Raw genomic sequence first — 13,095 nt, 5'->3', positions numbered from 1 at the left:
ATTGGCAAATAACATAGCAGTTAAACATAGGTAAAATACATACAATCGGTTAAGGGGGATATAGACAGTATACAATGAAATATTCAAATAAAATCATACGGATTGTAGAAACAACAACAAAAAATAAAAATGGTAAACCAGCAGATATATGGTAATTGTATTGATTGGATGCATGCTGAAATGGGTATTGAATATACGTGGCCTATATTGCTCGACGCGTTTCGTGAAAGAATGTTTTCACTCATCAGGAGCAGGCAGATCTAAAAAGTAGTAAGACAAAAATGATATGGCATCCAATAAAAGGATAAATTGAGGAAGGAGTAGGGAAAAATGACTTACAATAGGATAATGATGAATCGTGAGGCTGCTGGTCACCCATAAGTTCGTCTGGAAGGGAACTGAGGGAGCCTATAGTACTCCGCACAGAGCCAAAGGCACAGAGTCCATAAATATAACATGGGTTGTCATAATGGGTCATAGGCTGAGATGATAAGATATGGCTCTATAAAGAGACATCAACTGGTAATAAGTATAAAAATAAAGTTAAATATAAGATAATAGTATTATATATAAAAAATATATAAAGTAGACCCAGGACAACCAGTGTAGGAAGTGAGTTGTGATTATACACTTGGACCCAGTGCACCGAATAGGTGGGGTGATAGATAGTGAAGAACCTTGCAGTCAGGTTGCCTATGGGACATGATGTCCAAAACTTGAAATAGGGTGTGAAAGTGAACAAAACCAAGGGGGGGGAAATCACCATCAGTTGGTGATAGAGAAAAGAGAAAGAAATAGAGAACCAAAAAGCCTAGATGACCACCATGGTGAGAAAGAGAAAGAAGGCAACTTAAAATGGATGAATATTGTGAATTAAAAAGGTAGAGTGATGTGAAATAAGTGCACAGTTATGGACCTGTTCAGTGGCGGAGGCAGAGGTAGCTCCCAGCGTCACGGGCGGTTCAGAAACTCGGGACACCCCCGAGCCGACTGCGGCTGCTAGGGATGGCGTCCCGCATATGAACGCTGGTGGAAAGTCACGTGCTGAGACACCGACGCCCGGAAATTACATCATGCTCTGCACGGATGGTTGTGGCGCCGATGCGCCGCGGCCGCAACCGCGCCCCCCGCCCTCCTCCCCGCCAATGGAGCGGGGTGGGGGAGAGGGGGATGGAAACGGGCGGGGCGCATCGCAGTTCCCAAAGGACGACATGGGAATGACCCACCAAACCCCAGTGACTATCGTAGTAGGAAAGTAACTGCATAAATGAATAGCTGAATGGGAGAAACCCCCATGCACATAAACTGAATAGAAAAGGGGGAAAAAATATATAATTGGATAAATAAGAAATGGACCAAATGTAGATGAATAAAGTATATAAAATAAAATAGACTGGTGGCACACCTCCATCCCTGGATCTATATATTGAATAGGAATAAGGGAAACATGGGGAGGGGAAGGGAATACGGGAAAAGGAAAATATAAAGGAAAATGGGACTTTAAATGAGACTCCTGCTAAAGAGTCTCCATCCCTGTTATATTGTTAAAATATATGGAACACATAGTGTTCACAAAATAAAAGGGTGGGACTTTGCATGAGGTGTGGCCAGTACTCACACAATGATTTCTTGATAATATATATACTTTCGCTGGTAAGCATAAAAAAGGCATATGATCAACATTGTGTGTTTATTGGCAAATAACATAGCAGTTAAACATAGGTAAAATACATACAATCGGTTAAGGGGGATATAGACAGTATACAATGAAATATTCAAATAAAATCATACGGATTGTAGAAACAACAACAAAAAATAAAAATGGTAAACCAGCAGATATATGGTAATTGTATTGATTGGATGCATGCTGAAATGGGTATTAAATATACGTGGCCTATATAGCTCGACGCGTTTCGTGAAAGAATGTTTTCACTCATCAGGAGCAGGCAGATCTAAAAAGTAGTAAGACAAAAATGATATGGCATCCAATAAAAGGATAAATTGAGGAAGGAGTAGGGAAAAAAGACTTACAATAGGATAATGATGAATCGTGAGGCTGCTGGTCACCCATAAGTTCGTCTGGAAGGGAACTGAGGGAGCCTATAGTACTCCGCACAGAGCCAAAGGCACAGAGTCCATAAATATAACATGGGTTGTCATAATGGGTCATAGGCTAAGATGATAAGATATGGCTCTATAAAGAGACATCAACTGGTAATAAGTATAAAAATAAAGTTAAATATAAGATAATAGTATTATATATAAAAAATATATAAAGTAGACCCAGGACAACCAGTGTATTAAGTGAGTTGTGATTATACAGCTGGACCCAGTGCACCGAATAGGTGGGGTGATAGATAGTGAAGAACCTTGCAGTCAGGTTGCCTATGGGACATGATGTCCAAAACTTGAAATAGGGTGTGAAAGTGAACAAAACCAAGGGGGGGAAAATCACCATCAGTTGGTGATAGAGAAAAGAGAAAGAAATAGAGAACCAAAAAGCCTAGATGACCACCATGGTGAGAAAGAGAAAGAAGGCAACTTAAAATGGATGAATATTGTGAATTAAAAAGGTAGAGTGATGTGAAATAAGTGCACAGTTATGGACCTGTTCAGTGGCGGAGGCAGAGGTAGCTCCCAGCGTCACGGGCGGTTCAGAAACTCGGGACACCCCCGAGCCGACTGCGGCTGCTAGGGATGGCGTCCCGCATATGAACGCTGGTGGAAAGTCACGTGCTGAGACACCGACGCCCGGAAATTACGTCATGCTCTGCACGGATGGTCGTGGCGCCGATGCGCCGCGGCCGCAACCGCGCCCCCCGCCCTCCTCCCCGCCAATGGAGCGGGGTGGGGGAGAGGGGGATGGAAACGGGCGGGGCGCATCGCAGTTCCCAAAGGACGACATGGGAATGACCCACCAAACCCCAGTGACTATCGTAGTAGGAAAGTAACTGCATAAATGAATAGCTGAATGGGAGAAACCCCCATGCACATAAACTGAATAGAAAAGGGGGGAAAAATATATAATTGGATAAATAAGAAATGGACCAAATGTAGATGAATAAAGTATATAAAATAAAATAGACTGGTGGCACACCTCCATCCCTGGATCTATATATTGAATAGGAATAAGGGAAACATGGGGAGGGGAAGGGAATACGGGAAAAGGAAAATATAAAGGAAAATGGGACTTTAAATGAGACTCCTGCTAAAGAGTCTCCATTCCTGTTATATTGTTAAAATATATGGAACACATAGTGTTCACAAAATAAAAGGGTGGGACTTTGCATGAGGTGTGGCCAGTACTCACACAATGATTTCTTGATAAGATATATACTTTAGCTGGTAAGCATAAAAAAGTCATATGATCAACATCGTGTGTTTATTGGCAAATAACATAGCAGTTAAACATAGGTAAAATACATACAATCGGTTAAGGGGGATATAGACAGTATACAATGAAATATTCAAATAAAATCATACGGATTGTAGGAACAACAACAAAAAATAAAAATGGTAAACCAGCAGATATATGGTAATTGTATTGATTGGATGCATGCTGAAATGGGTATTGAATATACGTGGCCTATATAGCTCGACGCGTTTCGTGAAAGAATGTTTTCACTCATCAGGAGCAGGCAGATCTAAAAAGTAGTAAGACAAAAATGATATGGCATCCAATAAAAGGATAAATTGAGGAAGGAGTAGGGAAAAATGACTTACAATAGGATAATGATGAATCGTGAGGCTGCTGGTCACCCATAAGTTCGTCTGGAAGGGAACTGAGGGAGCCTATAGTACTCCGCACAGAGCCAAAGGCACAGAGTCCATAAATATAACATGGGTTGTCATAATGGGTCATAGGCTGAGATGATAAGATATGGCTCTATAAAGAGACATCAACTGGTAATAAGTATAAAAATAAAGTTAAATATAAGATAATAGTATTATATATAAAAAATATATAAAGTAGACCCAGGACAACCAGTGTAGGAAGTGAGTTGTGATTATACAGCTGGACCCAGTGCACCGAATTGGTGGGGTGATAGATAGTGAAGAACCTTGCAGTCAGGTTGCCTATGGGACATGATGTCCAAAACTTGAAATAGGGTGTGAAAGTGAACAAAACCAAGGGGGGGAAAATCACCATCAGTTGGTGATAGAGAAAAGAGAAAGAAATAGAGAACCAAAAAGCCTAGATGACCACCATGGTGAGAAAGAGAAAGAAGGCAACTTAAAATGAATGAATATTGTGAATTAAAAAGGTAGAGTGATGTGAAATAAGTGCACAGTTATGGACCTGTTCAGTGGCGGAGGCAGAGGTAGCTCCCAGCGTCACGGGCGGTTCAGAAACTCGGGACACCCCCGAGCCGACTGCGGCTGCTAGGGATGGCGTCCCGCATATGAACGCTGGTGGAAAGTCACGTGCTGAGACACCGATGGCCGGAAATTACGTCATGCTCTGCACGGATGGTCGTGGCACCGATGCGCCGCGGCCGCAACCGCGCCCCCCGCCCTCCTCCCCGCCAATGGAGCGGGGTGGGGGAGAGGGGGATGGAAACGGGCGGGGCGCATCGCAGTTCCCAAAGGACGACATGGGAATGACCCACCAAACCCCAGTGACTATCGTAGTAGGAAAGTAACTGCATAAATGAATAGCTGAATGGGAGAAACCCCCATGCACATAAAAAGGGGGAAAAAATATATAATTGGATAAATAAGAAATGGACCAAATGTAGATGAATAAAGTATATAAAATAAAATAGACTGGTGGCACACCTCCATCCCTGGATCTATATATTGAATAGGAATAAGGGAAACATGTGCGGAGTACTATAGGCTCCCTCAGTTCCATTCCAGACGAACTTATGGGTGACCAGCAGCCTCACGATTCATCATTATCCTATTGTAAGTCATTTTTCCCTACTCCTTCCTCAATTTATCCTTTTATTGGATGCCATATCATTTTTGTCTTACTACTTTTTAGATCTGCCTGCTCCTGATGAGTGAAAACATTCTTTCACGAAACGCGTCGAGCTATATAGGCCACGTATATTCAATACCCATTTCAGCATGCATCCAATCAATACAATTACCATATATCTGCTGGTTTACCATTTTTATTTTTTGTTGTTGTTTCTACAATCCGTATGATTTTATTTGAATATTTCATTGTATACTGTCTATATCCCCCTTAACCGATTGTATGTATTTTACCTATGTTTAACTGCTATGTTATTTGCCAATAAACACACGATGTTGATCATATGCCTTTTTTATGCTTACCAGCGAAAGTATATATATTATCAAGAAATCATTGTGTGAGTACTGGCCACACCTCATGCAAAGTCCCACCCTTTTATTTTGTGAACACTATGTGTTCCATATATTTTAACAGGATACAGAAGTAAGTGTCGGCCTGTATAGGCCCCAAAAATTAGCCCACATGGTTTTACCTGACAGCTAAGAACGCTGTTTTCTGTGGCTGGAGGTACAATAGGCATTCAGTGGATAAATAAGTAAGTGTCGGCCAGTATAGGCCCCAAAAATTAGGCATTCAATGGACATGAAATGCCTTTTAAGCCACTGTATTTAGTGAAGACAAGGACCATGAATTGTTGTGGGTGGATGGCGATATGGCGGATATTTGTGGCCTGTCATGAGGAATTTAAATGAAACATGGTCTACTGATCACATGTGTTGAATTCCTCAGAGATCCGTGCCTCATTCATTTTTATAAATGTGAGGTAGTCTACACTGTCATGAGCTAGGTGAGTGCGCCTATCGGTCATGATCCCCCCTGTTGCGCTGAAAGTCCTTTCAGACAGAACACTGGATGGGGGGCAAGCCAACAGTTCCATTGCAAATTGTGCAAGCTCTGGCCAGAGGGCAAGCCTGCTCACCCAGTAGTCCAGGGGTTCATCACTCCTCAGAGCATCCACATCGGCCGTTATCCCGATGTAGTCAGAAACCTGTAAGTCTAGGCATTCCCTAATGCTGGATCCGGAGTACAGCTGTCAATGGGTCAGCTGAAAGAAGGATCTCATATCTGAAGTGACCAAGACATCTTCAAACCGCCCTCTTCTTGCAGGCGCTGTTGGATTGCTACCCGCAACTGTCTCTCTGTGACTGGAAATTCCTCTGCCAGCGCACGCAACAGCAGAATGCAGCATTTCTCACAGCAAGGCCTGGAAGTGCTGCATTCTGACAACCCTCTGTGATGGTGGTAACATTTTCCCCATTTTTTGTTTGTACCGGGGGTCTAAGTACATTGCCACCCAGTACTGGTCCTTGACCTTTATGCTTTTTATACGGGGGTCCCCCTTAAAACACTGGAGCATGAAGGACCCCATTTGCACTAAACTGGAAGCAGTGTAGTGGCCTGGCTCCAGCTCATCATACAGGATAATGTCGTCCTCGTTCTCCTCCCCCCATCCATGGACAACACCAGGGAAACCAGAAATTCCTCTGCCAGCGCACGCAACAGCAGAATGCAGCATTTCTCACAGCAAGGCCTGGAAGTGCTTCATTCTGACAACCCTCTGTGATGGTGGTAACATTTTCCCCATTTTTTGTTTGTACCGTGGGTCTAAGTACATTGCCACCCAGTACTGGTCCTTGACCTTTATGCTTTTTATACGGGGGTCCCCCTTAAAACACTGGAGCATGAAGGACCCCATTTGCACTAAACTGGAAGCAGTGTAGTGGCCTGGCTCCAGCTCATCATACAGGATAATGTCGTCCTCGTTCTCCTCCCCCCATCCATGGACAACACCAGGGAAACCAGAAAGGTTTAAAGCATACTCTTCTTGCTCCTCCTCATTTGCCTGGGCACCATCCTCCTCTGACTCCTCTTCAGACTCCTGTTGTTGACTTGTCTCAGATGGAGTAGCACCCCCTAGGAATTAATCCATCAGTTTATATGGCAGTAGTTGGCGGGCTATCAGTTCCGATAAGCCAGCAGTCAAACTTTGGGCAAGAGTTGTTATCTGGCATCATCATTTTTTTATGCTCTAACATTTGGGCCACAGAAGCCTTCCTTTTTCCAGAACAACGTGAAGATGGCATGATGGAAGGTGTAGTGGAGGACAATTGTGATGAGAGAGGAGAAGGAGAAGAGGCTGGAGGGTGAGAGCCTGGAGTGTGGCTTTGTGGGTTCTGGCGGTGTTGCTCCCACTGGGCTTGGTGATGGGAGTTCAGGTGCCTTCTTAAGGCGGTCGTCCCTAGGTGAGTGTTGGGCTTACCGCAAATTATGCGTTGACTGCAAAGGCTGCAGATGGCAACACTGTTGTCAGCAGCAGACACATTAAAAAAAGCCCACACTGCGGAGCCATGTGTCGGCGTCCTGGGAGCGCCAGATGTGACTGTAAATGGTTCATGGCTCGCTCCTGATACATTTGCAGTCTGCTTTGTCCCTCTTGTGCAATGCAAGTTCCGCCTGCTTCTCCTCCCTATCTGCTGGTCCGTCACTCCCTCTGAACTCCCCTCCTCTTCCTCTCTTGTGGCCACCCATGTGACATCCATAGACACGTCATCATCTACGTCACCTTCCCCACCACTAACATTAGAGATCTTGGAGTAGGCAGCAACAGCGGGGACCAACCTCCTTGGGCTGATCTGGGTACTGTCGTCAGACTGCTGAGTGGCGGCTGTTGTTTCCTCCTCTTCCTGATCCGATGCCAACAATGGCTGCACATCGCAAATGTCTTGTGATGGATCGGAAAATCCAGTGAATCAAGTGGAGGGTATATGGTGGTGGTGTTGGTGGTGGTGGTGTCTTTGGGGGTGCACACAGCAGAGAGTGAAGAGGGTGCAGATAGAGAGAATGAGGAGGGTGCAGAAGAGGAAGGCTGAGTGAGCCACTCAACCATGTCTGGTGCATCCTTTGATGTAACCGAACGCACCTTCTGAAACTTCACACTTTTTTTTTAAGTAAATTTTATTATAAGAATAGAAGGTACAAAGAAAATACCAATATTATGAACAACATTTTACAATCAAAAACAAATGGAACATGGGATGCACAGATCATTCTCAAAAAACCACAGAGGATAGGTCAGGATGAGAGGTAGGAGGAGCAGAACTACATTAGAGGTCTAGTTGGATGGATCCATGCATAAAGTCAGAGGGCTAAGGAACGGGGGGGGGGATAGGAGGGGAGGGATGGGAAGGAGGGAACCTAAATCTACAACTATTGATAACAAGTGCCAGAGTAGACAAAAGTGTCATGGGGTGAAAATAGATTATCACTACTACATTGCAATGTCAGAAAATCCAGCCATTTGGTGAGGAACCGATCAGCTGATGATTTATGGTTAAAGTCCGTAGTAAGCTGGTACACGTGGAGGAGGTTTGTAAGATCCCTTTTGATTTGAGTGATAGAGGGGTATATCTGGGATATCTGGGATATCCAATTAGCAAGGATGGCTTTCTGGGCCACCAACAGGCAAGTCAATATCTAGATACAAGAGAACGATGAGGATCGGTTAGACCAGGTTTGTAACTGTTTGTCCCAATAGCCAAAGATCAATTAGAAGGGGATCCTTGGGGAAGTGTAGGAGTGTAATTCCACTAATAAAAGAGATGACTTGATCCCAGAAGGTCGAGATGTAGGTGCATGACCAAAACCTGTGCTTCAGATTGGGTCTGGCGGCAGAGCATAAAGGGCAAATACTTGAGAGGGGATTTTCCTTTTCAGATAGGAAGGGGATGTAGGCCCAATGGAGAATCTTTAGCTGAGTTTCCCGCTAAGTTTCGTTGGGTGTCAGCCTAAAAGTGGTTTTGTAGCCTTGGAAGATTTTATCCACAATGTTCTCTATTGCAAAGTCTTTAGACCAATTAGCAGCGGTTGACGTTGCATGATGCAGGGACGTTATGCTCAGGAACGGTTTGTAAATATCGGAGATACTGTATTCTCCCAGGGCTAGAAGAGGGTCCATGAGTGGATCATGGAACCTCTTTTTGAGGTCCTTGCAGGAGGAATGAATGAAACAGAAGCATTGGAGAATAAAAAAAGAGGTGGGATCCTGGAAGGTTGAGTTCGTCAAGTAAAACCTGAGGAGAGCGTGGTAGGCCAGAGTTAAAGTCACAGAGATCCAAGAAATGATGTAACCCGTTCCTCTCTTATAGTCGGAACGCAGGAAGATCCAAACCTGGGGGGAAACTTGGGTTCCCCTGGATCGGTAGAAATTTAGAGATGGACGAGGGGAGCCTCAGAAGTTTTCTAATCTCTCGCCAAGCAATAACAGTATCTCTAAGCAGGATTTTATGTTTGAGAGGAAGAGGCATATCCTTCCATTTGGCATGCAAGAGAGCCACCAGCGAGAGGGGGTGAGCGACTTGTGATTCTAGTTTATAGTCCGAATAATGAGATGATTTGGAGATCTAGTCTAGAGCTATCCTGAGCAGACACGATAGGTTTTACACTCACATCAGGGAGGTTTATGCCGCCCTCCCTCCTGGGAAGGCACAACTTTTTCAAAGATATATGTGGCCGCTAGCCCCTCCATATAAATTTGGAAATGGTTCTATGGAGCAGCTGTACATCTTTGTGTTTAATTAGAATGGGAATAGTTTGCAGCAGGTACAATAAAGCTGACCATTTTGATCAAATGACACCTTCCCAGCAGTGAGAGCAGCAGATCAATCCAACTATTCAGCTCCTGTAAAATCTCGGAAAAGAGGGGAGGGTAGTTCAGAGTGTAGATGGAAGAGGGTGTTTTACCAACCTTGACCCCCAAGTATGTGATGTGAGCCTTTACGAATGAGAATGGGGAGTTCAACGCCCAACTAGGGGTGGATGTGGAACCCAGAGGGGGGACAAAGGTCACTCCTGCCTCGTGCCCTTATACGGACGGAATTCTTCGGTGAGGGACCCAGCCACCCAGAGCTTGGCCGCAGGAGAAGTGTATATGGCCTCAATGATATGTTTGAAAGGCCCAGTAAAACCCATCTTTAGAAGGACCATGGAAAGCCAGTCGAAGTTCACATTGTCAAAAGCTTTCTCCGCGTCCAGGGTTACAATGGCTAAATCCCCCTCCAGGTCTACTCTGGCATTGTCTAGTGCCAGAAGTAACTTCCGAATGTTGGAGGCAGCATATCTGTCCTTAGTAAAGTCTGACTGCACGGGGAGAATTAGAGATGGCATGATCAGCGCAAGTCTGGCCGCTAGGATCTTGGAAAGGATCTTAACATCTTGGTTAAGGAGGGATAGGGGTCTGTAAGAACCAGGTTAGAGGGGATCTTTCCCTTTTTTAGAGAGGAGTTTTATCACAGCTTGGTTACCAGTGGGGAGGTATGGACCCCCAGACCACATATCACAGTGAACATCAAGCAGTGTAGGGGCAATTACCGTTGATAAAGACTTGTAAAATTCCCCAGAGAGTCCGCCTGGACCCAGGGCTTTATTGGAGGCCAGTTGTTTAATAGTATCGGTTATGTCAGGTAGAGAAATGGGAGCGTTAAGTTTGGCAAGGTCTTCAGGGGATATTGTGGGTAGCGAAAACCCATTGAGGAATAAATTAGTGACATTATTATCTATGGGGTCGGGCGTAGAGGGAGGAGTAGAATTTGTGAATGACAGATTTTACTCCTCGTGGCTCGGTTTCTATCCTATCGTGGAGTCCCTCAGGGAGGTAATATGAGTGGATCTGTAGGGGGCACTGCAAAATTTAGCGAGAAGCTTGCCAGCCTTGTTACCAAACCTGTGGAGAGTGGCAGAAAGATGAGCTATCTTAACGAGCTTGATCTTGTCCACCCAGGTAGCCTTTTTAGCCATCGCCCATTCTTTCCTGTTAGCTGGTGAGTCAAGGCTCAGCAGTGCACGTTGGGCGAGACGGAGCCTAACGCTGGCTAGTTTATAGTTATGAGAGGCCGATTTTTTTGAAAGCTGACGCGTATGCAATAATGCGGCCGTGAAGATACGCCTTCCCGGGCTTCCCAGAAGCTGGGATTTGAGGTATGGGAGAGATTGTTTGTACAGTATTCTTCCCAGGCCCTAGTTATGAAGGCTTGGAAGTCTGCGTTTTTATTGAGGCAGGATGGAAATCGCCAAAGATGAGAATTAGCTTGGGTATCTGATGGATCTATGGAGAGAGAGACAGGGGCGTGGTCCGAAATAACGATGTCATGAATTTCGGATTCTTCTAGTCTGGGGATGACATTGTCTGAGCAGAAAAAAATAGTCTATCCTGGTGAAAACATTGTGGGGATGGGAGTAAAAAGAGTATTATTTATATGCTGGGTGGAAAAGACGCCAAACGTCAGTCAATTTCAAGGAGTCAATGACAGACGCCAGAGGTGTCAGATCAGAGACCCCATTGCAGTTGGTGGCAGGGCTACTGTGAGACCTATCTAGGAGGGGTCAAGTGTGGAATTAAATTCTCCGCCGATGAGGTGGGGGGCTTGAGGGATTTGGAGGAGCTGGGCCGATAATTCCCGATAAAATGAATGGTCAGGACTATTGGGAGCATAAACATTAGTCAAGACCAGTTCCCTGTCATTCACTTTAACATGGGCGGATATGCATCGGCCTTTATTATCAGTGACATAAGATAGGAGCTCAAACGACAAATTTTTATGAATCAATATGAGAACCCCGGCCTTCCGCCCAATAGCCTCAGACCCCAATACCATTCCCACCCACAGTTTTTGAATTTAAAAAAATCGGCCGCGGGCAGGTGGGATTCCTGAAGCAGGGCAATATCAGTTTTTAGTCGCTTAAGGTGATGTAAGATTTTCATGGGTTTTAAGGGGGACCTTAAACCTCTAACAATCCAGGAGACAATTCTCATGGGGGTTTAAGTGGGTAAAGAGGTATATGTATCAGCAGTAGTTGATTCGCTAAAGGACTGACTGTCAGGAAATGGTACTGGTAATAAAGGTGGCAATGTAGGTGTAGGTGGGAGGTGGGAGGTGGGGGGGACCAGAGGAAGCTAGATTCCAAATGTGGAACCCTTGTGTAGGGAGGGAAAGCATGGGCAAAAACAAGGAGAGATAAACAGTAACTATAACATAAAATACAAAAAGCATTCAGGAACTTCACTTTTTTCTGCATGTTGTCAATGAGTGAGGCGGCACAACCCTTGGTGCAGACTTGGACAGGCAGATGGGTATTATAGCCAAGCCCCATGAAATGGTAGGAAAGGACGAATCAAAAGGCCCTATGAGAGTGCCCCTGCCCTCCACAATGGCAGCATGAGAGGAAAAAGGCAAGTAAAAGCATTGAAATTCTTAAACCAGCAACGGTGCGGTAGAGACAGCAGCCTAGGTAAGCATGCTGTGTCCACTCAAGGACAAGTGAGGCAAAGCCTCGATTGAGGGAAGCACCTGTAACACAGATATGTGAGTTACCCCTGGGTGAGGCACATCAAAGAGATAGGAGCAGAGTTCAGCGGTGAGGATCCAGTCTATTTGAGCTGACTACCGTAGAGTATTTGAGACGTTTGAGCGATTCCTTGCGAGGGCTCCGTTGAATCAGAGGATGAGGAACCGAGGACATTTTGGATGCAGATGGACCCTGGCCGTCAGCATGTAAAGAGCGCAAGAAAGACATCCGCCTGGATCCTGAAATGAAAGTTGCTCGCCGGCAGGGGATTGCAGTCGAAGCGTTGCTGGATATGCCAGTGTAAATTTGATCTGGTCAAGATGAAGTTTGGAGCCTTCCTTTTTTTAGCCACTTCGACCAAGTAATCGGCAAAAATCAGGATTTTTGTACAGTCAATCTGAAAAGACTTGGCTTGCCGGAATCTTTGCAGTATGGCCGACTTGTCGGCATAGTTAAGGTATTTAGCTATGATCGGGCGCAGAGTCGTCCGATCCGAGGAGTGCAGACCCATACGATGTGCCGTTCCACTATACATACGCCTTGTAGGCCTAGGGCCTCAGAGATTTTCTTGGCTCATAGGTCAGGAATAGCGGACGGAGCCATAGATTCGGGTACCCCAATGAACCTTATATTATTCCTTTTCACTCTATTTTCAAGGTTCTCAAGTTTTTGAAAACTAAATTGATTCGTTTTCTCTTGAGCCTGTTCTGATGAGTGAGATTGATATATCTCTTCCTCAACGCTGGAGATGCGTTGAGGAAGAGATTGGC

This window comes from Pelophylax lessonae, assembly GCF_965119305.1.
Source record: "Pelophylax lessonae genome assembly, chromosome: 1".
In the NCBI taxonomy this organism is placed as follows: domain Eukaryota; kingdom Metazoa; phylum Chordata; class Amphibia; order Anura; family Ranidae; genus Pelophylax; species Pelophylax lessonae.
This window is presented reverse-complemented; position numbering follows the sequence as displayed.